We start from the raw sequence: 23,817 nt of genomic DNA, 5'->3' as shown, positions 1-23,817 counted from the left end.
AGGGGTGGGTGTGGCTGGACTGGACCCTGGACAGCGGGTGGCCAGAGCTGAGGTTCAAAGGCCAGCAGTGTGGATGCTGTGAGACACGTGGGACTTGGGAGGGATAATCAGGAGGGCTTTCAACAAATAACCCGAGGCCAAAGGTCAAAGTCAATGGACAGGAGTTTGAGCAAACTCCGGGAGATAGTGAAGGACAGGGAAGCCTGGCGTGCTGCAGTCTGTGAGGTCACAAAGGGTAGGACACAACCTAGAGACTGGACCACAGAAAGGTCAGGGTCAAGGCAGATTTCAAGGACTGAGGAGTTCGGTAAAGAAAAATGTTAAGTTCCTCTAAGGCAAGCCCCTCATTTTACACATCAGACATAAAAGTCCACAGACTCTTGCATTTGTGTTGGGACTGAACGGAGCCAGCAGAACGGTTGAATCTGAGTAACACAGGCTGCTGAGAAGAGGATGGGCCCCGCTGGGCAGGAATGTCAAGCATCTGGGACTAAACTCAAGAGAGAACAGTCCCGGTGACAGTGAGCTCTGCACAAGTCAGGCCCGGACCCGCTCCTGGCTGGCCCACCAGGGCTGGCTGCATCAAGGCCCCGGGCGGCCAGCCTCGAGAAAGAGCAGGGCTGGCCACAGGGTCTGTGAACCACGAAAGAAAAGCACCTCCCCAAGTCCCTCCAGTTTGTCAGTCTGGGAAACTTAAAGAGAGTCGCTTCTGTAATTTTAAAAGTCCTGGTATCCACATTAAAAAAAAAAAAAGAAAAGGAAAAGGAAGCAAAGGAAATTCATTTTAGTAATGTATTTAACTCAATGTAGCCAAACTAAAATCATTTCAACGTGTGATCAACTTCAACGTTATTAATGAGATACCCTGCATTCTGTTTTTCACACTAGATTTTGGAAACCAGACACTTCCTACACGCGGGGCAAAGTTCACGTGGGACTGGTCACAGGGCAAAGGCTCAGCAGCCCTGCCCTCCGCCCACTCCCCCCTACCCACCCCGTCTTTGGTTTGCTCCTATTGCACCAGCAAGAGCGCCTGCCCCCCCAAGGGAGAAAGCTTATCTGCAAGGCCCTGGGACACAGCCCAAGGGCTCCCACCAGCACTCCACAGTGGAGAAAGTCTGGGCCAGCTGCAGGTGGCTAAGAGGGAAAGAAAACAAGGTCACCAGCAAGGAAGCATGGCTGCAGGCCCAAGGAAAGGAATCCTAGGAGCGATTAAAGTATTAACAGATAAGACCGTTCCCAGCCACTCTGCTGAAGGAAGGACACGTTCATTTCAGGGCAAACACTCCCGCTTACACATTCCATAGCACAGGACCCAGGGGAGGGAGGGGGCTGGATAAATATTTATTGAGCATATTAAAAAGCATGCCCCTTAAGCTGGAGTTATTTCACAGAGAGGAGAAATGGAGAGTGAGCGATGTCGCTGGATGGAAATTCCTAGCTGTCCCAACTGGTTGTTTTCAATAGAGTGAAACTGACATTTGTTGTTGTTGTTCAGTCGCTAAGTCATTTCCCACTCTTTGTGACCTCATGGACCGCAGCACGCCAGGCTTCCCTGTCCTTCACCATCTCCCGGAGTTTGTTCAAACTCATGTCCATTGATTCAGAGATGCCATCTAACCATCTCATCCTTTGTCACCCCCTTCTCCTCTTGCCCTCAATCTTTCCCAGCATCAGGGTCTTTTCCAGTAAGTTGGCTCTTGGCATCAAGTGGCCAAAGTATTGGAGCTTCAGCTTTAGCATCAGTCCTTCCAGTGAATATTCAGGACTGATTTCCTTTAGGATGGACTGGTTGGATCTCCTTGCTGTTCTCCAACACCACAGTTCAAAAGCATCAATTCCTTAGCACTCAGCCATCTTTATGGTCCAACTCTCACATCTGTACATGACTACTGGAAAAACCATAGCTTTGACTATATGGACCTTTGTCGGTAAAGTGATGTCTCTGCTTTTTAATACACTGTCTAGGTTTCTCATAGCTTTCCTTCCAAGGAACAAGCATCTTCTAATTTCATGGCTGCAGTCTCTGTCCGCAGTGATTTTGGAGCCCAAGAAGATAAAAATCTGTCACTGTTTCCACCTTTCCCCCATATATTTGCCATGAAGCGATGGAACCAGATACCAAGACCTTAGTTTTTTTAATGTTTCAGTTTAAAACCAGCTTTTTCACTCTCCTCTTTCACCCTCATCAAGAAGCTCTTTAGTTCCTCTTCACTTTCTGCCATTAGAGTAGTATCATCTGCTTATCTGAGGTTGTTGATATTTCTTCTGACAATCTTCATTCCAGCCTGTGAGGTCATCCAGCCTGTTATTTCACATGACGTACTCTACATATAAGTCACTGAAATTTACAAAACTGCAAAAGTTTAAGAGATTGATACCTGTCTTGCTGATCACTGATCTTGCTTGTCAACTTAAGTGCTAGTTGCTCAGTTGTGTCTGTTTTTGTGACCCCACAGGCTGTAGCCCACCAGACTCCTTTGTCCATGGGATCCTCCAGGCAAGAATACTGGAGTGGGTAGCCATTCCCTTCTCCAAGGGATCTTCCCAACCCAGGGATCGAACCTGGATCTCCTGCATTATAGGCAGATTCTTTACCATCTGAGCCACCAGGGAAGCTCTCACAACCTAAGAGTTGAGAGTTATGCTTTATTCAGTGGGAATTATTAGGACTCTAAGCCAGAGAGATAGTATCTCAAGTGACCCTGAGAGAACTGCTCTGAGGAGACAAGGGGAGGAGCCACGTTACACAGAAATTTTGTAACAAAGGGCAGGTAGTCCAAGCATCAAAAGATTATTGCTCATTAAAGAAAACCACACATCCCAAGTTAAGGATTTTAGTGTTTTTCTAATGCAGGACACACAGTTTCAATCCCTGGTTTGGGAAGATGCCCTGAAGGAAGAAATGGCAACCCACTCCAGTATTCTTACCATGGACAGAGATGCCTGGCAGCCTGCAGTTCATGGGGTCACAAACAGTCGGACACGGCTGAGCACGCAGACACACAGGGCACTCGTGCATGTCTGGGAAGATGCAAGAGTCTTGGCTCACCGCAATCATTTCTTTCATTTGCATCTCAGCTATTGCGGCCAGTATCCTGTGTTTTCACATCCTGGTTCCCTTGGGGGGCTCCCCGTGTGGAGTGGCTGCAGTCTGATGGCTGTTAGATTTCACGTATTCTTCTCCTTCTTGAGTGCCCTTAGGGCTCACCAGCTCACACGGGAGGGCTGCAATCGCTGATGACTGTGGCATCCTTGTTTACTGATAAGGCAAGAAATATTCCATTTCTCATGTTCTAGAAAAGCCTCACCATCCCCCTACCCGCCCTCTCCCCATGCCCTTACCTTCAGTCTATTCCTTAATCTGCCTTTGAACCCCCAGGAACAAAAAGGTTTTGCCAAATGAATGAATGAAATGAACAAAAAGAATGAATGAATGGATGAGATTGTTTCTGAACTTGAATGTCTCTGAAGGGAACAGATGCCTACTAAGTTCAACAAACATTCACTGAGCACCTAGTGTGTACCAGGCACCACGTGCCAGGTGTTAGAGGGAATCAGAAATGAACAAGACAGGGCTGTGCTTCTCTGGCCCTCAGTTCAGTTCAGTTCAGTCACTCAGTCATATCCGACTCTTTGCGACCCCATGGGCTACAGCACGCCAGGCTTCCCTGTCCATCACCAATTGTCAGAGCTTGCTTAAACTCAAGTCCATCGAGTCGATGATGCCATCTGGCCCTCACCACACCCAAAACCACAAATACCCACGGAGGTTCGGGTGTGTTCGGCATCACACTGGGAAGACACCAAGAACATGTAAGCCATGTGCACAATGGCCTAGATGTCACCCCGTTTGGATTTCTGTCTTAAGAGAAGATCAGGTAAGAGCAGCAAAGACGATTATTAGATGGCAGTCCAGCCACAAAGCGTGCCAGGAGCCCAGTCCTGTCCTGTCCCGCCTGTCCGAGACCACCCTCCCTGCTCCTGCAACCTCTCACTTCCTCGGCTTCTCTCACTCCCACCAGGGGCCACCGAGCCCAGAGCAATGAGACAGGAACAGAGGCAGCCACGCGCTTTCGGAAAAGGTGGCTTCCACGACTAAAAAGCAGACAAATGGATCCGACACCAAGTGCCCCTCTCTGGCGACCTGAACACAGATGAGAGTGCAGCCTGGGGAGCTACCTGGCCCCAGGGCCCGGCACAGAACGGGGGCCACCTCAAGGAGACCTTAGTCCTCGGGACAGCTGACCCAAGGCCAGCAACCGGCCCCTTTCTGGGGCTTGTCACCAAGGACATGGGGAGTGTCCTGTCGCTGGCCAATCACACAGTAACGTACAAGGACATATGCACATGTGCTCCGTGGTACTGGGAGGTGTATGCTATGGGCTGAACCGTGTCTCCAAAATACATGCTGAGCTCCGAGGCCCTGGCATCTGGGAATGTGACCTTACCTGGGTCTCAGAAGATGATCAGTGGGAGGGCGGTGGGGGTCTCACCCCCAACGTGACTGGTGATGAGACACTTTTGCCTATCTTAGTCCATCTGAACTTCCCTAATAAAAAATCCCACAGGGGCAGCGTGTAAACACAGACACCCATCTTTCACAGATCAGGAGCCTGGGCATCCAAGATCAAGGTGCCAGTGGATTCAATGTCTGGTGATAGCCACTTTCCAGCCCAAGACAGCTGTTCTGTCGCCATGTCCTACCACGGAGAAGGGGCTAGAGAGCTCACTGGTGTCTATTTTATAAGGCCACTAACCCTGTTCTTGACTACTGGAAAACCCATAGCTTTGACTATACCCACCCTTGTCAGCAAAGCAATGTTTCTGCTTTTTAATAAGCTGTTTAGGGTCATAGCTTTCCTTCCAAGGAGCAAACGTCTTTTAATGTTGTGGCTGCAGTCTCTGTCCACAGTGATTTTGGAGCCCAAGAAAATAAAATGTGTCACTGCTTCCTGCTTCCAGTTTGTCCCCTTCTATTTACTACGAAGTGATGGGTGCTAATAAGTTCCAGGCCTATGCCATCTGATAGGAAGAGTCGACTCACTGGAAAAGATTCTGATGCTGGGAAGGATTGAGGGCAGGAGGAGAAGGGGGTAGCAGAGGATGATATGGTTAAACAGCATCACCAACTCGATGGACATGAGTTTGAGCAAACTCCAGGAGATAGTGGAGGGCCGAAGGAGCCTGACATGCTACAGTCCATGGGGTCGCAAAGAGTCAGATATGACTTTGCGACTGAGCAACAACCCTATTCATGAAGTCTCCGCCCTCATTATCTCCCAAAGTCCCCACTTCCTAGCGACATCCCACTGGGGATTACATTTCAACACACGAATTTGGGGGCACACAAACCCTGGGTATATAGCATCACTCCCTGCCTGGGAACAAGAGAGAAGGTAGGAAGGAAGCAGTGAGTGAGACTGGGAGTGTTAGAGGGAAAATAAACATGGAAACAGAGGTAATTTCTTAGGGTCCCAGGAGCTGATGGAATAAAGATCCCGTTTTTCTTCCTTCTAATACATCTGGCCCACCCAACACTCTGCCTCCCACAACCAGCCCGTCTCAGATCTCAGGGCCCCCAGCTAAGGCTCCATGGAGACATAAAGAAGAAAGAAGACACTGAGCTCCCAGCAGGGCCAGCCAGCTCTGTCTGGACCACAGCAGCCCTGGGACTGCCTCATCCTGCCAAGCGATTAGGAAGAAATACACAGTTCCCGCCAACAAATTCGAATCCCGAGGCGCCAGCTCTGAAAGTCTGCAGGGAGCTCTTTTGTTCCATTTCCTAGGACTATTCTGAGCAGTGCATGTGCTACCGAGAAGCACTGTGTGGCAATCAGGGCATCAGGAAAAATTAATTTATGGGACTGTTTGTTTCTTTATGTTCTCGATAGCCTAACAAACAACAACCGCCCGCCGCCCGCCCAGGGTCTCTGCAGACCTTCAAAATTTGCCAGAGCAAAGCTGCTCCTGGAACACACAGCCTACCACCAGCTTTCGGATCCAAACTGGCCCCCTGCACAGAAGGAGAGGGGAAGACACCCAAGAAACAGACTCCCGGGGGACAGAGAACAGGCTCACCACCGCAAGTCATCTCACGCACCCTGGATGCACCGACCCTCTGACCGTTCCGCTCGTCCACGTGAAGCGAGGGTCCCCACCACGTTCACCTGAAAAACACTCTATCCAGAAACTCTAACCATCTCTTTACCTAGAGCACCTCTCCCTCCCGTTAGAAAGATCCAGACTCGTGAGGCCAATGGAAACTCACCCCCAGCCTGGGCTCCCCAACATCCTTAAGAACACATCCTTTTTGCCCCCTCCCACACCAGCACAGGGCGCCCCCTTCTCCAGTAACCCCTCTTCAAGGTCTACCCACCTTCACCCCACTTCCCAGCAGTCGTTTCCTCACTGGGCTCCCATAACACCCACCTGGGTGGGCCCTGGGGGGGTCACCGTCCCCCCATCACGTCTCCCTGGCTGGGCCCTGAACAACTCCCTCCGTCTCGACCTCCCTGCCCCCACGGAGCTCAGGCCACCTGGCCCCCTCCAGCCGATCCACACAAGGCTTGCCACCTGACTCTGGAACTGGGGTGCCTGCTGCCCCCACGTCCAGGTGACCTGGGACTGTCCAGCCCGCCCCCCGACATCCCAGACAGCCCACCTGCAGGCGGGGTCTTCCCCTGCACCACAAGCCAACACCCCCACCCACCACGGCCCCACATAGTTCTGCGGTGTCCTGCTCTGTGGCTGGACCTCCCCAAAGACAGAGCATGTCTCTGTTCAGATCCTGCTGGAGAACAGAACACGAGCCTGGATCCCATCTCCTTGTCGAGAACCTACCCCACGTTCCCTTCCGGACCAGGTTTCTCTCCCTTGGATTCAATCACGGAGCAAAAATGCATTTAGAGAGACCGTGGCGGGTACTGAGGGAATGTTAAAATGAATAGGTCCCTACATTTGTAGGGCTTGCAATTTAGTAAAAGGAAGGATAAAGTTACAGAAAAATTAGAGAGGCTTAAGTGCAATTGCAGGTTCTGGAAAAAAATCGCCGTAGAAACACCTGGCAGAGAAGAGGCTCCCGGCTCATGGGAGGAGAAAGATGCTCGGGCTGGAAAGGGAAGGGGCCTGATGGGGCTCCCAGGCCTGCATTCTTCGCTCTCTGCCCCACGCCTGCATTTCCTCCTCTGAAAGAGGCCACTGCTGGAGGACTCAGCCTCCACAGCCCCCACACCAGTGATCCCGCAGCCTTAAGAAAAAGGCAACATGCCTGTGGAGCCTGGAAGGATCATTAGGAATTTGACACCTGGAGGCAGAGGGAGAATGTTTCAGGGTCTAAGTGTGGAGGCTGTGAAGAGATCAGCCTGGAAAGACGGGCTGGAACCCAGAAGAAACTAACGGAGCCTCGATCCAGAGGCACAGCTGTGACTTCATGAGCAGCGGAGTCTCAGCCAGAAAGCTGTCAACTTTCTGGGTCAGTGGTGAGCCTGAAGGGGGGCAGGGAGTGGGGGAGAGACACCACAGAAAGGAACAATGATTGTCCCGGGATATGACACACGCCTGAATAATTCTGGCTTCAAGACACCCACTGAAGAGATGATTTACTTTCAGGTGGAAGAGGCCCCTAACACAGAGGTCTGCACACTTACCACCCATGAGCTGGGGGAGCAAAGAGCCTCTCTGTCCTGCAGGCTACCTCTCCTGCAGGCAGTGTGGACAAGCCTCACCAGGGTGGGAGGCCACAGGGGCTGGCTGGCGGGGCCACTCTGGAATGACGGAGCAACTGCAGAGGAGCCAACCATGGAGGGTGGGTAGCAGGACACACACATCACCTGCCACCATCTGGTACCACTTCCCGGACGCAGAGACAGAGCATCACGGAATGGCCCCCTGCCTGCCTGTGAGGCTAACAGGTCAGTGGGAATCCGAGAGGCAGTCTCTGCTGCTCCTTGGGTGCGGCTGGCACAGCCCCACCTCCCTCCAGATCACTTTAGATGCTGGCACCCCAACATCAAACATGCCCTGTTTCAAAGGACTGCTTGAAAACTGACCCTTTGGAAACTAAAATATGTCCCAGGTCAACCACTGTGCGGGAGGCGTTCCAAGGACAGACTTGAAGCCCTGTTTAACCAATAACCTAGCCTGAGAGACAGTCAGTATTTTGGTTTGGAACCCTCTGGCCCAGCAGCTCTGCCGTGTCCTGGCCTGCAGGGCGGAGCTGGCAGGAACAGGGGATGACCCCAGCCACGCTGGCATCCTTCAGGGGGCCGCACTTCCAGCTCGGTGCTTGCCCACCAGGTCAGGCTGCCACCCCCTGGGGAATCACGGCAGCCTCGCTCAGGTGACCCTGCAGACAGAGCAAGCAGACCCTGGGCTGCGGCTGGGCTTCCTCTCATCTTCCCGGGACACCCTCTCCTCTACAAGCAAACTGGCAGGGGTGGGGGGTTGGGGCGGGAGAGAGACAAAAGAGGACAGAGGCATTAAAACCACAGAACTCGCCCTGGTGGGACCATCCAGAAGGTTCCAGAAGTGACAGCAATGCTGCTGCAGCTGGGGGTCTTGCTTTGAACAGGATTCAGAGACAGGGTCACCCTCCAGCAGGACAAATCCAGCACAGCCGCACTACACCAGCCCAAGGTTCCCTGCACCCCCAGTCAGCTTCTTGCTGCTCCCGGGCCCAGCCTGTGACCCTGACCTCATCTGCCTGCCAACAGGGACTCGTCCTCAAGACCCAGCCTGCCTTACCAGCTCCAGCAGGCAAACTCCTCACCATAACCCCCGGAACTGTGTGTACCAAGCCCAGTGCTAGAACAATCTGTGACTGGCTGCTTCCCAACCCCCAGACCGTAGCCTCCTCAAGGACAGGAAATATACTTTTTTTCCAAGGGGCTCTGAGTTCCACACCGGCTTTAGCCATGTACCGAGCACCTGGCCTTCGATGCCATAAGGGCTCCTTAAGCCTCTTCCCTCCCCTGTAGATCGGGGAAGGTAGTGATGCCTGTCGTTCCTACGGGCCGCCTAAGAACTAGGTCCACAGCACTCAGAGCACTTCCCATCAGCACCTGGTGATGGAAAGGCTAAATGAACATCCACTGCTTCCTGGCTTTCCAAAGTCAGAGCCCAAGAGACTGCAAATCACCTAGTTGGCACGGTTCATCACGCCACCCAGGAACTTATTTTTCTCCTAACACTGCATCCAGCTCATCAGTTTGCTCCTCAGAGAAAGCCCTGCTCTCTCTGCACCTGCTAATCAGGAAACTCCATCAGATCCAGGCTTTAGCCTCCAGGAAAGAAGGAAGATACAGACTCTCATCATCAAGGAATGACCCTCTTCAAAGCCCCATCTCTCAACTTATCATCTCTGAGGAAAACCATTGTTCTGAAACTGATACATGTATATAAATATTTATATATATGTAATTTTTTATCTTGCAAAATTTCTTAAAAATGGTTGCATTGTCAAGACTGATGCTCCTGGAAGAGACCTTTAAAGCAGCACATTCTTATATCCAGATCTTGACGATCATTTAAACCAACATCTTAGTTTCACAGTGGGAGGAAACTGGGGCCACACAAGGTAGTTAAGACACTTGCTCAAGGTCACAGAGCTGGGTCAGAAAGTTGGACAAGCTCTGTCCTTCAGCCGAACTCCCCAGCAGGTATACGAACAGTTGCTTCCATTTAATTTCTTCATCTAATTAAGAAAAGGTATCCATGTGTGTCAGTGATGCAGAAACAAAGGAGAGAGGAGACCGCTTCCAGAAATGACGACCTCGGATGACTTTTTCATCTCAAAGGAAAGAACCTTCAACTCAGTCCTTGGTCCTCGAAGGTAGGAAACTCCCCCAGGTAGGTGTGGACAGGGTCCATCTTCCGTCGAAGCATTCCATTCTGCTCACTCCTGGCTGCCCCTGACTGTCCACACCCCAGGGACCCAGGGCAAGTCCTCGCTGGGCCAGATCCTCTGGAAGAGTGGCTCCAGACCAGCAGACCCTAAGGGCAGTGGACACATCTCCATCCTCCCAGTTTAATCATGGAGCCAGAGAAAGAACAGCAGACCATCGGGAGAGCTGGTGCTGGGCCCAAGCTGGCCACGGCCCTCTTTGTGGCCGGGCCCCTGACTGTCTCCCTCCAGTCCACAGAGTCCTCAGTCACAATGGGCGGCTGGGCTGGGGAGCTGGGATGACCAGTGAGCTCTGTGATGCTCACTCTCCGTGTGGACAGACTTTCCCTGTCTCCACACCAGAGAGACAGAGGCTCCTAAGAGGAAAGTGAAATTTGCACAAAAGAAGGCGGTGGGGCCAAACCATGAACCACAGTGGAAAACACAGGCGACGTGGCTCCCGGCGTCTGGCTGAGTGGCACGTTCACCCCGCTGGACGCCAGCAGCTTCCACTGAAGTGTGGGAGGTCCCTTCCGAGTCCCAAACCACATGGAGTCCACAGGCCAAGCCCTGTACTCGGGCAGGATCTGGGTGCGATAGGCGCACTTGATTAAAACCTGGGCACTGGACAGGCTTATAAAACACAGGCATTTGAAAGTGTTCATGCAGGTCTCAACACCCCCATTTTCCAGACCCATGGGAGCCCACACCATTACCCACTGGCCACAGCTCTACCCTCAGCATCTGACTGGTTCATCCATTTCGCTTCCAAGGATCCTGACATTTGAACCAGAGCTTCTTTATACACAAACTTCCAAACTCCAATGGTGCTAAAACTTGAAAACTCCCCTCCCATTAAAATTAGGCCATTTGCATCTTGCTTTTTCCTGAGGTTCTCAAGCCCTGCCTGACCTTTGATGAGAAGTACCAGGGGGACTAAAAGCCACACTTCCCACCCCTCACAGCTGCCTTCCCCACCCTCAGTGGGGGCCTAGCCCACTCTCTGAACCATCCAGAACCATCGATGACTCCCACTGCTACAGGATCAAGGCCATAAGTTGGCCTGGAATTCAACATTTCACAATCTACCCTCATCTAACCACACTAGTCATAATTCCTTTGTACTCTAGAAAATAATAAAAGTAAGATTTGAAAAGGCACTAGGATCCTTTAGAAAACCAGGAAAGGGGGATCTCGGTTCCCTTTCCTGAGAACCTGCTCTGGGCACCATCCCAGGGGGACCACGTCCAAGGAGCACGGGAGCTGCAGGTCCGAGGGAAAGGTCAAGACGCACACCTGGGTCCCTTCTTTCCTCCGCTGGCCAGTTCCCTCTGGCCACCCAGAACCTGTCCCACCTCCAAGCTCTGACTCAATTTCCTCTTCACCAGCAGTCCAGACCCTCCTTCCCCGGCCTCTCTGCCGTGGGAACTCCCAGGGCTCTCAGGCAGGCGGTCCTCACCTCGCTCTCTGGATCTCACACTTTCTTTATCCACAGGACTTATCTGCCCAGCCCCCCAGCCAGATTGCCTGGAATGCGTCCTTATCAGATGCCCAGGCCCCACTCCTGGGAAAGGGCTTCCTTCCCACCATCAAAGCAAGAAGTGAGTCTGTTTCCAGTTCGGAGACCAGATCCCCCTCACCTCACGGGGAGGGGGGGGGTGGCAGGACCCCCTGGGGATAGTCCCCTGGGGTTCCCTCACCCAGCCTTGAGGCCTGGCAGGAGGGCAGCAGAGGCTATTTGTTGACTGGGCTTTTTATGATGATTGTGCCTGTTCGCTGGGAAGAGGGCAGGGAGAGAGAACTTTTGGAGCTGGACATCCACGAGATCATGAGGGCGCAGTGAGTAACCCCTTCCTCCTCGGGACCTGATAGTCCAGATTCGCAGGAGGCCCAGAGCTGGGTGCCCAGGACAGTGCAGGGGAACTGGGGAGCCTGACGGAGGGTAGGATGGGGGTGGGGGTGGCGGAGAACTTTCTGCGCGCCCCTGGGGAGGGGAAGGCTTGGAGGGGCGCCGGCGGCCGCGGTCATGGGCGCCGGGATGTGCACCGCGGAGGACGCAGCGCCGGCCCACCGCGGCCGGGCTGACCTGCCCTCCGCCTGCCCGCGCCCCGCCGGATCGCCCGGCCAGACCCCATCGGCCACCCCCGCCGCCCCCGGGACCCGCCGGAGCGCCGGGACGCGGCGGCACCCGGGCCACCCAGGGGCAGGGCCGGGGAGGGGCCCCTGGCGGGGATGGATTGGCCGTCGCTGCCGCCGGATCCGCTCAGCACGGCCACCTCCCCCGGGGCCCTCGGCCGCGCCCGCCCCGGCGAGGCCGACACAAAGGGGCCGCGCGTCACCCACCTGGTCCCGCGCGTCCGGGGCCCCGGGGGTGGGGGCCGCCGCTCCTGTTCGGCCGCGAACGAGGCTCCGAGCGCCGAGGTCCGCGGTCTGAGGCCGGCTGTCCGCGCCGCCTCGCGCGGAGCCGCCCTTTATTCCCGCCCGCCCTCCAGCCGGGGCGCGCGGCCCGCGGGGGGAGACTGGGCGGCGGCGCCGCGCGGCACAAAGACGCGGGGCGCACGGGCTCGGCCCCCGCCCCGCCTGGCGCGCAGCGCCCCCTGCCGCCCGCGCGAGGCCCGCGGGGACCCCTGGCTGCCCCAGGACCGCCGGGACCCCATGCCGCCAGGAGGAACGCCGCGGCCTCGGTTCGGTGGCGGCCAGAAGACGGGGACCCCGATGCCGACATTCGGGGGCACAAAGATCCGCAAGCTGGGAGAGGAATGGGGGAGCCAAAACACTCTTAGCGCTGCGATAGAAAGAGAACCGGGCCGGGCCGCCTCGGACCAGATCCGGGCTCCCGGAATCTGGGCTCCATGCCCCAGAGCGTGGGGACCGTGCGTAAAGGCTGAGGGCCTTTCTAAGCCAGCATCTCATCGCGCCAAAGGTCTTTGCCTCCGCGTACCTGACCTGCTGGACTGATGGAGCACCGGGCTTGTCCGGTCCTTCGGTTCTATGGATCCCCGAGTTCCAGACTGGGCTGTTGACTTACTCTGCTTTAGGGTTGCGAGCTTGTTAGAGGTAAAGGTATTTGAAGGCAGAATTTTTCTGTAAGATTTCTCCTTGCTACTCCCTCTGGTAACTAGAAGTTACACAGGTATTAAATTCTGTCTCCAGCCTGCGTACCTGAACAAAACCTACTGATGTGTATGAAAGAATGCCTCCTTCCATACATCGATTATTCTCCCAAAGTATGGGAAAACCCACCCTCACCGCTTTCGTCCTTAATACCACACCCTCCAGTGTTGACTCTGCAGCCTCATACCATCATCTGATGGACCCAGTGACCTTAACTGAGCAAGTTGGTTAACTTCTTTGGGTTTTGATTTTCTTATCTGAAAACTACCAATGGTCATAGAGATCTTGGCAGGGATTAAATATGGCAAATAAGCAAAGAGCAATCTCAACATAACTGGAAAGTTATAAGGATTCCATAATCCTTAGCTGTACTTGGTCTCATTTCCCCCCAAACTACAACATTCTTAGCTATCTTGACACTGCATGATTTATCTTCCTCTACTATATACACATCTTTAAAAATAATAATAATAATAAATCTGTCTCATCTACACTGAGAAGTTATTCTGGTAACTTCTCAAATATGAATCCCTCCCCAAATATGAATGAGTGCTTTTGATGTCTCTGTCAAATTCTTTGTATAAATGTCATCATTCAAGAAAAAGGCACAATGGGAAGAATTCTAACAACACTTGGTTACTCCAGCCTCTCACCAGAAGTTGAAAATGGTTCTGCATAAAGGCCTGAGCTTCACAGAAAATATATTCAGCCCTTCTGTACACGAGCTGTGGAGCCAGGAAAGCAGTGGTGCGATACTGCTTAAGAATGAAGGGATGGATGGATGAGAGCAAGTATCCGGGGAAGCGATGAATGTGTCCACACGGATGGAGGTGCTTCTGTAGTTAGCAATGGCGTGGGAATCAAGCCTGGGGGAGGGGGGAGGGGGGTGGTTGGCAGGGAGAGGGTTGATGTGCAAAACCAACCTCTTATCCAGTTGTGTCACTGAGCCCTTGTGTCTCTTGCAAGTGCTTAAGTAGTGATGTGTATGTGTCTGCATGTGTGTGTGAGGTCATTCCCATGTTTGTCTTTGTTAACCTGCTTGTTGTTGGGGAGACAGGGAAAGACAACATCATCACTGATAACACAGTTTGCAGCAGGCCATGCCCTGAATCTTAAAAATCTCAAGACTTTTCTCTATGATGTCCTCCTAACCCATCCCTGCTTTCCCTATCTCCAGATGTCTGGAGTTGTGTAATAGTTCATTTGTCTCCATGGCATCTGTTAGACTTCATGTTTTGGATATTTACTGTCTGATTATTAGGTCATAAGAGTCTGCAGACAAGAAATGAAGTAACGTTTCTATTGAATTTCCCAGAGGGCCTTGGGCATAGTAAGTGCTCAGTAAATGTAGATGAGTCCTCTGCCCTGAGCTGAGTTCTCTCCAATGAACTGTCTGTATCTCTCGAGGTCACATCCACCCATCACTGATTGATTTTCAGTCCATTCCTCTCATGGCTTTCAACCATCTCACCCAGACATTTGTTGTGTCAAGCTCGTTTTTAAAAATACCCACTGTTGCTAAGCGCTTGTGCCTGTGGGCAACATGACTCATCGTTCTAAAGAAGCCCCTTGTTGACTACCTACTGAGGGCAAGATTTTGTGCTAGATTGTTGCCAGGGAGTCAGTGCCCCAGCAAATGGTCCAGACGCTGGAGAAATGAAGTCCATCAGGAAGTTCCTTCTCTAGCTACAAAACTGAGTGAAGATCAAGATTCATTCGGTGGCTTAAATTTAAACCTTTTCAGGCAGTGGAGTTTGCATGGGTTCATAATCACACATTTTGAAGTCCAGGACATTCACATTTTTTTTTAATTTTTAAAATTGCCTTAAATTCAGTTCCTTATTTCTGGAGGGTAGCAGCAATTAAGTGTCAGCTGTTGCTCTGATTGTCTCTTCCTGGAGGCCCACGGGTCCCTGGGGGATTTTACGGTGCTTGGATCCAGAGTGTAACCCTTCATGCTCAGCCCATCTCCCTGTCTATCTAGCAGGCTCTTTCCTGAGCCCTGCAATCCCTTCCAAGCAGGCTACATGTTTCTCTTCCAGGGACCCAGCTTCCCAGGTGGGCCAGAACACTGCAAGTTTTCTCACCTCCCAGGGCGATGCAAAGTCTCTGCTGCTCTCAAGGATTCTTAGGAAAGCTTTTCTTTTCCAACCCCTGCCTCCATTCCCACAAACACTTCCCCTCTTTCTGTCCCAGCCTTGTTGTTTTTCAGTCACTAAGTCATGTCTGACTCTGCGATTCTATGGACTGTAGCATGCCAGGTTTCCCTGTCCTTCACTATCTCCTGAAGTCTGCTCTAACATATATCCATTTAGTTGATTATGCCATCCAACAATCTTATCCTCTACTGCCCCCTTCTCCTCCTGCCCTCAGTCTTCCATAGGACTTCCCTGGTGGGCTCAGATGGTAGAGAATCTGCCCACAATTCTTAAGGAAGAAAAACTAAAATTTAGGAAAGATAAACACATGGAAATGGGGAAATTCATCCTTGCAATCACGTAGAAAGAGCGCTGCTAGAGGTGAATTGGGCTTCCCTCATAATTCATTCGGTAAAGAATCCACCTGCAATGCATGAGACCCTGGTTCGATTCCTAGGTCGGGAAGATTGGCTGGAGAAGGGATAGGCTACCCACTCCAGTATCCTTGGGCTTCCCTGGTGGCTCAGCTGGTAAAGAATCTGCCTGCAATGCAGGAGACCTGGATTAGATCCCTGGGTTGAGAAGATCCCCTGGAGAAGGGAAAGGATGCCCACTCCAGTATTCTGGCCTGGAGAATTCCATGGAATGTAGATCCATCGGGTCGCAAAGAGTCGGACATGACTGAGCGACTTTCACTTTCACTTTCAGGGGTGAATATTTCTCCAGATTCACAGGTTGGAGTGTTAGCCTTCCCCACTTCCTGACATGAACTCGTATGGAAATAGGGTCATTGCAGATGGAATTAGTTCAGATGAGGACATTCTGACGCAATGAGGACATAGACTCAATGGACATGAGTCTGAGTAAACTCCGGGAGTTGGCGATGGACAGGGAGGCCTGGCGTGCTGCAGTCCATGGGGTCGCAAAGAGTCAGGCATGACTGAGCGACTGAACTGAACTGAACTGAGGACATACTGGAGAAGAGTGGGCCCTAATCCACTATGACTGGTGTCTTCATACAAGGGGTAAATTTCAAGGAACTTCCCTGGGGGTCTAGTGGCTAAGACTCCATGCTCCCAATGCAGGGAGCCTAGGTTCCACCTTTGGTCAGGGAACTAGGTACCACAAGCCACAACTAAGAGTTTTCATGCCACAACTAAAGATCTTGAGTTCTGCAACTAAGACCTGGCATAGCTGAGTAAATAAGTAGAAACAAATATTAAAAAACAAAGGGTAAATTTCAAAACAGGTACATAAAGGGGGCACTCTAGGAACATGAAGGGATGGAGATAAATTAATTTATGGAGATAAATTAAGTATCAACGAACACTCCACCTGACCCCCGGAAGCTAGGAGAAGACCTGGAACAGCTTTCAGGTTCCTCTCAGCTCTCAGGAGGAACAAACCTTGCTAGTCCCTTAATCTCAGACTTCTAGCCTCTGTAAGTGTGAGACAGTAAATTTCCATCGTTTAAGTCACTCGGCCAGTAGTTTTTTGTTTCGGCACTCCCCAGCTCACTAAACAAAACAGCTAGACAGTGCCCATGTGTGACCACAATTTAGAGAATATTTCATAGCAAAAATAAAAATATCATACAAAAGCTGTAGAGTATGTGCTAATAAGAAGATTTCCATGCTAATAAAAAAAATATTTTTCTGGCACCTCTCAGGAAATAGAGACATTTTCCATCTTGTTCGCCACTCAGCCCAGCACAGTAAGAACAGGTTCTGGGCATTTAATACATATTTGTTGAATAAAATAGATGCATCTTGTCTTCCAGGCTTCTCTGCTAACTTGTCCTTCTATGTGGCTCAGATGCAAAAGCCACAGATGCTACATAAACATTTAGACCAGAGAGAAAGTTTCATCTCATCTTTTCATGTCACACATAGAGACACTGAGATTGAAAGTGGTCCTTGAAGTTCCCAAGATTACTGCCAACTAGTGACACACACGGTGCTGTTACTTGCTGTTACTCAAGGTTCTTGGCCAATTCAGTTATTTTCATGTTTTACTATATTGCTTTTCTGGAATAATCAATAGGATATGACCCTTGTGGCCTGACAGAATTTTAAAAGGTTTTCCCAACTCTCAAGGAGTGATTAAGTCATATTCAACATTAGATGGACTTAACTATGGGCAGAAAGTTGATGCTGACTCAACACCCATGTGCTACTGCATAGGTCCCGGCCCCTTGCAGTTAGGAAGGGGCATGTGACTCGTTTTGTTCACTAGACAATCAGCAAGGCTGTCACTTCTGGGCTGAGACGGAGAGAGGAATTTCAAGACCTCTAACTGGCCTGGCCGGTCCCCATTACAGTAACCACACAGCCGCCCACCGCCATGGTTGGACTGTACAGCGAGGTCAGCCTGAGTCCCTGGATTGGCCCCTGTCAGGACAATTCCCGGGAGACACACACGCCTGTGTTAAGCTATGGGCGTCTAATCTATACTTACTCGTGCATTTGTTCCACACTGCTTTTGTGGTTGTTTAGTCGCTAGTGACATGTAGTGAAAGTCACTCAGTCGTATCTGACTCTTGCAACCCCATGGACTGTAGCCCACCAGGCTCCTCTGTCCATGGGGATTCTCCAAGCAAGAATACTTGAGTGGGTTGCCATTTCCTTCTCCAGGGGAATCTTCCCGACCCAGGAATCAAACCCAAGTCTCCTGCATTGCAGGCAGGTTCTTTACCAACTCAGCTATGAGGGAAGCCCTAAGTCATATCCAACTCTTTATGACCCCATGGACTGTAGCCCACCAGGCTCCTCTGTCCATGGGATTTCCCAGGCAAGAACACTGGAGTGGGTTGCCGCTTCCTCCTCCAGGGGATCTTCCCGACCTAGGGATCGAACCTGCGTCTCCTGCATTGGCAGGCAGCTTCTCGACCCACTGAGCTGTCGAGTCACCAGTCACCCTCCTGGATCTTAGGGAAAGTTAAAGCACAGTTGCCAGGGAAGGAGAGTAGGTCATCAAGTCTTAGAGGAACCCCCATTTGAAGCAGGCGGCCAGCTGTCAGAGAACATGAAAACCTGAAAGGAACTGAGGATCAGGGAGGCAGAAGGCAACAGCACGAGGAGCTCCTTTATCAGGGGCGTGACCATGTGCTGTAACGTCGTTTTTTGGTTGTGAAAGTCGCTCAGTCGTGTCCGACTATTTTCGACCTCATGGACTATACAGTCCATGGAGTTCTCCAGGCCAGCATACTGGAGTGGATAGCCTTTCCCTTCTCCAGAGGATCTTCCCAACCCAGGGATCGAACCCAGGTCTCCCGCATGGCAGGCAGATTCTTTGCCAGCTGAGCCACCAGAGAAGCCGCCTGTAAAGTCTTACAGGTCATTAAAATATCAGCTGAGGGTGCGCGGGATGGCTGCTCCTTCCACTGCACAGGGCTTGGGTGAGGTTCGGCAGGTCGGTGCTATGGTGCCTTGACCAGACCTGCCTACGGAACCAGAGCGCTCACCCTGGGCTGCTGGCATGCCAAGTATCAACAGCTCACTTCCTGGGAATCATCTTTTGCCAGAGAAGGCTGCCTCACCCAGATTTCTGAAGGCAGCGCTTCTAATAACTGGTCCACTGGGAGTTAAAGGCCTGCCCAGCTGCCTTAACTCCAGACAGTCCCGAAGAGTCCCAGTGGCTGCAGCTCTCTTCAGCCTCATCCCAGGCTCTCTGCTCCCCACTCTCCCTGGGACCCCTTCAGAGAGCATCCTGCCAGCTTCCCTGGGGGGCTGACCCCCAGGCACAGGGCCGCGCTGGAGGAGCCCAGCACAGCCACACAGACGGAGCCAGGGGTCATCAGGAGGTTCATCTGGTTTGGTGAGGACTGGAAATGAGGGTGGGGGTGGGTCCCGGGAGCCCGGATCCACGGGGCCTTGGGTACCACCTGTGGATGGATAGTTCTAGGGAACCTGGGAGTAAGAATAAAACTGGAGGGGGGTGGTGTGAAGGCCCCTAAACAGAGCGGGAGAGACCTTTGGAGACTTTTGTTTCTGTCTGCCTCTAAGAACCATTTGATTTCTTTGTGCGTGCGTGCTCATCACTCAGTCATGCCTGACTCTTTGTGACCCTGTGGACTGTAGCTCGCCAGGCTCCTCCGCCCATGGGATTCTCCAGGCAAGGATACTCGAGTGGGTTGCCTTGCCCTCCTCTGCCGGGGATCTTCCCTACCGAGGATCAAACCCACGTTTCCTGCATTGGCAGGTGGGTTCTTTACCACTGTGCATCCTGAAAAGCCCTGACTTCCCTGTATTTTACTCTTACTCTGCTATGATTTTAAAGCTACTTTATTTTAAGGAGATTATTCAATCCCCTGAAGCACTCTATCCCTGGACAGTCTGGGGTCCTCTTCTAATATTTTGGAACTCGGTTCCCGGCTGTTGCTTAGATGTCTCCTCCGTGACTTTGTCTGGATCAGGGTGGGTGCCTGACCTCTCAGACTCCCCGCACTCTCTCTGTGTCTGTGGTCCTGGCAAAAGGCAGGACTGATCGCCGAGTTAGGATGGGAGAACTCAGCTTCCTCTTCCCTCCTCTACCTTCTGCATGTGTATGAAGATCTGTATCAATTCTCTATCTCCCCTTTTCCTTCCTCTCCCATGTCATATCTGTGTATGAATGTTAAATATCAGGCTATATTTCTGAGAATCTCGTCTGATCACAGGATCTCGGGGTAAGGCCTCATCTCATTTCCCCGAAAGAGGACACACAGTCACAACATCTTATCATCAAGAGAAGGTACCACAGACTCGAGCAAACAAGCACACATCAACCGAGCAAAACCCAAAGATGCAGAGTCGGGGCCTCCTGGGAGTGGAGAGGCGTGGGGAGCAGCCCCTGTCAGAGCCTGGAGCCCTGGGCGCCCTCCCCAGCCTTACTGACCGGTGGCCTCTCTGCCACGTGAGGGCAGGCCAGCAGGAACTCGTTATCTGCAGCCGGATCAGCTGTCACCTTGATCTTGGGCTTCCAGCCTTCAGAAATGAATGTCTGTTGTTCACGGGGCCCCCAGTCAGTGGTGAATTAATAAGGCCACCAGAGCTGACATGCCGCAGGTCAGGGCGATGCAGACAAGACTGCAGTCAAGTGACATCTGAGTTATGCTGGAAGGAGTGACAACGTGTCCCTTGTGAAAATACACAGCTCCCCCTTCACGCACACACACACACATCTTGTAACAGCTTATGGGGAGGAGTTCTAGCAAAGCTCACTGCAAAGCAAACCCCAAGAGAGAACTGACCAGTAGAGGCCAGTCTCCTCAGACACAGAGCTCAGGGAGATTCAAGGTGAGACATTATGCTTTATCAGTTCAGTTCAGTCTTTCAGTCGTGTCTGACTCTGCGACCCCATGGACTATAGCACACCAGGCCTTGCTGTCCATCACCAACTCCTAGAGGTTGCTCAAACTCATATCCATTGAGTCAGTGATGCCATCCAACCATCTCATCATCTGCCATCTCTGTCTCCTCCTGCCTTCAATCTTTCCCAGAATCAGGATCTTTTCTAATGAGTCAGCTCTTCACATCAGGTGGCCAAAATATTGGAGCTTCAGCTTCAGCATCAGTCCTTCCAATGAATATTCATGACTGATTTCTTTTCGGATGGACAGGTTTGATCTCCTTGCAGTCCAAAGGATTCTCAAGAGTCTTCTCCAACACCACAGTTCAAAAGCATCAATTCTTTGGCACTCTTATAAGAAATGAATGTTTGGTCTTCACCCCCATTCCTAGTGCAGAGCTCCTAAAACCCATGGAATTTCCTAAGTGATGATGGTACTGACCTAGGTTCCTAGACTCTAGTCAATAGAAATTGCTGACAGGCCAGATGAGGAATTCAGGTGGCGCTTTACTGGGACTCGTGCTGCAGCAGGGGGAGTGAAGACAAGTAACAAGTTCCCTCATTCACTCCCCAAAGGGGGCGAGCTGGTCCCTTACATAGGGTGAGGTTGGGGGCAGACGGGTGGGTCAGGAAGGAGGGGGTGGCTTGGATGGTCAGTGTACCCCTTGGGGCTGCTGCCTGCAGGGGTCACGCACAGGACCCTCCTTGTTTTCTCCCAGCTCCGGAAGTAGCATCTGGATTTTGGCCTTTGTGTATTGTGTGTATCGTTTGCCCCAGTTGTGCAAGTGCACAGTTGCTTTTAGCCCCTTATAGTTGCTTCACATCCTGTTGCCCTAGGAGACCTTGGTCCAAGTGCAAGCTCTCGGGGAGGGGGGCAAAGGGTTCCTGGTCTCAGGTCCCAGTCTGTCTCAATGAGATGAATACAGAGGTCTTTTGCTGTGATACAAAGCAGACTTTGGGCAGGCCCTAGGCCACCGATGGTGGAGGATGATTGCCACGGCACCCAGTCATGTGATTGGAGCGTTAGAACTTTCAGTCCCAACCTCAGACCTCCAGAAGGGGGAGTGCAATCACCAGTGACCAGTGATGTCATGCTACAGAGAGAGCCCTCCATAAAACCCAAAGGGACCGGGTTCAAAGAGCCTCCAGGTTGGTGACCAGGTGCAGATTCAGAGTGACCGATGCCCCTCCAGAGGACATGCATGCTCTTTGCTCTTCCCCAACACCCCATCCTGTGCAATTCTTTCTTCCAGCGGCTATTCGTAAACTGCATCCTTTCCTAATAAACTGGTAACCTAGTAAGTACAGTGTTTCTCTTGAGTTCTGTGAGCTGGTCTAGCAGATTAATCCAACCCTAGGAGGGAGGTCTGGATCTTTCAATATAGCTGGTCAGTCAGTGAGAAGCACAGGTGATAATCTGCAGTTGTGATGGGCATCTGTATTGGGGGTGGGAGAGTAAGGTGCCCTCTGGTGGGACTGAGCCCCTAGCCCATAGGATCTGATGCTGCGTGTGTGCTATGCAATTGTATCTGACTCTTCACTACCCCATGGACTGTAGCCGCCAGGCTCCTCTGTCCGTTGGATTCTCCAGGCAGAAATACTGGAGTGGGTTGCCATGCCTTCCTCCAGGGGATCTTCCCGCCCCAGGGACTGAACCTGAGCCTCTTATGTCTCTTGTACTGGCAGGCGAGTTCTTTACCACTAGTGCCACTTGAGTCTGATGCTACCTCCAGGGAAAGAGTGTCAGAATTGAGCTGCATTGTCGGACATCACGCTGATATGGGAAAATTGCTTGCTGGGGTGGAAAAAACTCACACATGGGAATTGAGGGTAGAATCAGACAAGGGCAAGCCGAGATGGCCCGAGTTAAAATAATAAATCACTTTCGGGCATTTCCCCAGATCCTCCAGGAATGAGTTTGCCTAGAAAAGTTTTGTTTGTATTATTATATGTATATTTTCTAGATAAAGTGAATTCCCAGAACAAGAGTTGCACTCACATTCCTAATCAAATTTGTAAACAATTCAAAACCCAAATCTGGTGTTTTGTTTTTTTTTTCTTCTTCAAATTAATTGTGGTTTTTAGGATACCATTGAATCTCTTCTCATCTTTTCGTGTGAATTGTTAAGAACTGGCTGTTCTCATTAAAGTAAGAATGCTCGTTGGTTTTAAAATCCTTCAGAAGCTATGTGGAAAATAAAATTGAGCAAGAACTCAATTCTATTAAAAAATATGCATTACTGGAAATATGCATGAAATGAACTAGCAGTTGCCTCTGGGCCACTGTAATTATGGGTAATTTTTATTTTCTTCATTTTGCTGTATTCTCAAATATTCTCCAAATGCTTATTCGTCTTAGAATCATGGGGGGAACATGTGGTTAAAAAGCCTTTCTCATCTTTCAAACCCAACTCAATGGCATCTGAGTTGAACTTGCTATGTGGGCTTTCTGTGGAATTTCCCATCTTTGCCACTGACTGGAACAGCAGACGCCAGCACAGACTTGACGCTGGGTTGTACCCCCAGACATGGCTGTCTACGTCCCGGCCACAAGGCTGGACGACTTGGGCTGCCTCTTGAGTCTCCTTCACTGTCCTCAAGCCCCTGGATCTGATCCCTGTCCTGGGGGCTGGAGCCCAGGGTTGGTCTGACAAGTCCAGGGTGGGCAAAGATAATGAGGCCATATCCTTCCTATAGAAGTGAGTAAAGTGAAAGTGAAGTCGCTCAGTCATGTCGGACTCTTTGCAACCCCATGGACTGTAGCCTACGAGGCTCCTCTGTCCAAGGAATTTTCCAGGCAAAAGTACTGGAGTGGGTTGCCATTTCCTTCTCCAGGGGATCTTTCCCACCCAGGGATCAAACCCAGGTCTCCCACATTGCAAGAAGACGCCTTTACCATCTGAGCCACCAGGGAAGCTCAAGAAGTAAGTACTTACAACTGAAGATTAAATGCAAGGACATGTCTGAGAAAATGCCCCATGTCCAAGAAGGGCCAGTCCAAGTCTGGAGGGTGTGAGGTGGGCGTTGGAGCTGGGGGTGTAGAACTCTCGACTTCAAGAGTTGGGAAGACATGGGAGGGGGAAGTCAGGCTGGGGGAGGAAGAGAGGCAGGCCTGGCCTGAGGCATCTGAGGGGCGGGGACCGAGTGGGCAACTCAGAACCAGGTCCTCCGAGCGGCTCCACGCCACCTGGGACTCTGGGTGCCAGGCGCCCGCTCTGCAGACTGTGCACCCTGTCATATTCAGAGCAGCGGCTCTGCGACCACGTGTAGCCTGGGCTGCTGCTATTCCTGCTGCCTGTCTGAGGAATTCATTCCTTCCAAAGGGATCAAGTTCAGGACACCAGGCCCCCGAGA

The 23,817-nt window shown here is 51.6% G+C and overlaps 1 protein-coding gene across 2 annotated transcripts in view; it reads right to left on the bottom strand.

Annotated features, from left to right (window-relative positions):
• The window catches only part of RNF144A (ring finger protein 144A), a 121,540-nt gene extending 109,133 nt beyond the window's left edge, over positions 1-12,407 (bottom strand). For both annotated transcript variants that reach the window (XM_065928545.1, XM_065928546.1), the window contains exon 1: positions 12,227-12,407. The gene's annotated coding sequence lies outside the window, so the exon portion shown is untranslated. The remainder of the gene's footprint in view (positions 1-12,226) is intronic.
• Positions 12,408-23,817: the final 11,410 nt, after the last annotated feature.

This window comes from Muntiacus reevesi, chromosome 3 (genome assembly GCF_963930625.1).
Source record: "Muntiacus reevesi chromosome 3, mMunRee1.1, whole genome shotgun sequence".
Classification (NCBI taxonomy): Eukaryota; Metazoa; Chordata; class Mammalia; order Artiodactyla; family Cervidae; genus Muntiacus; species Muntiacus reevesi.
The sequence above is the reverse complement of the archived record's forward strand: the minus strand, read 5'-3'. Positions and strand labels throughout refer to the sequence as shown.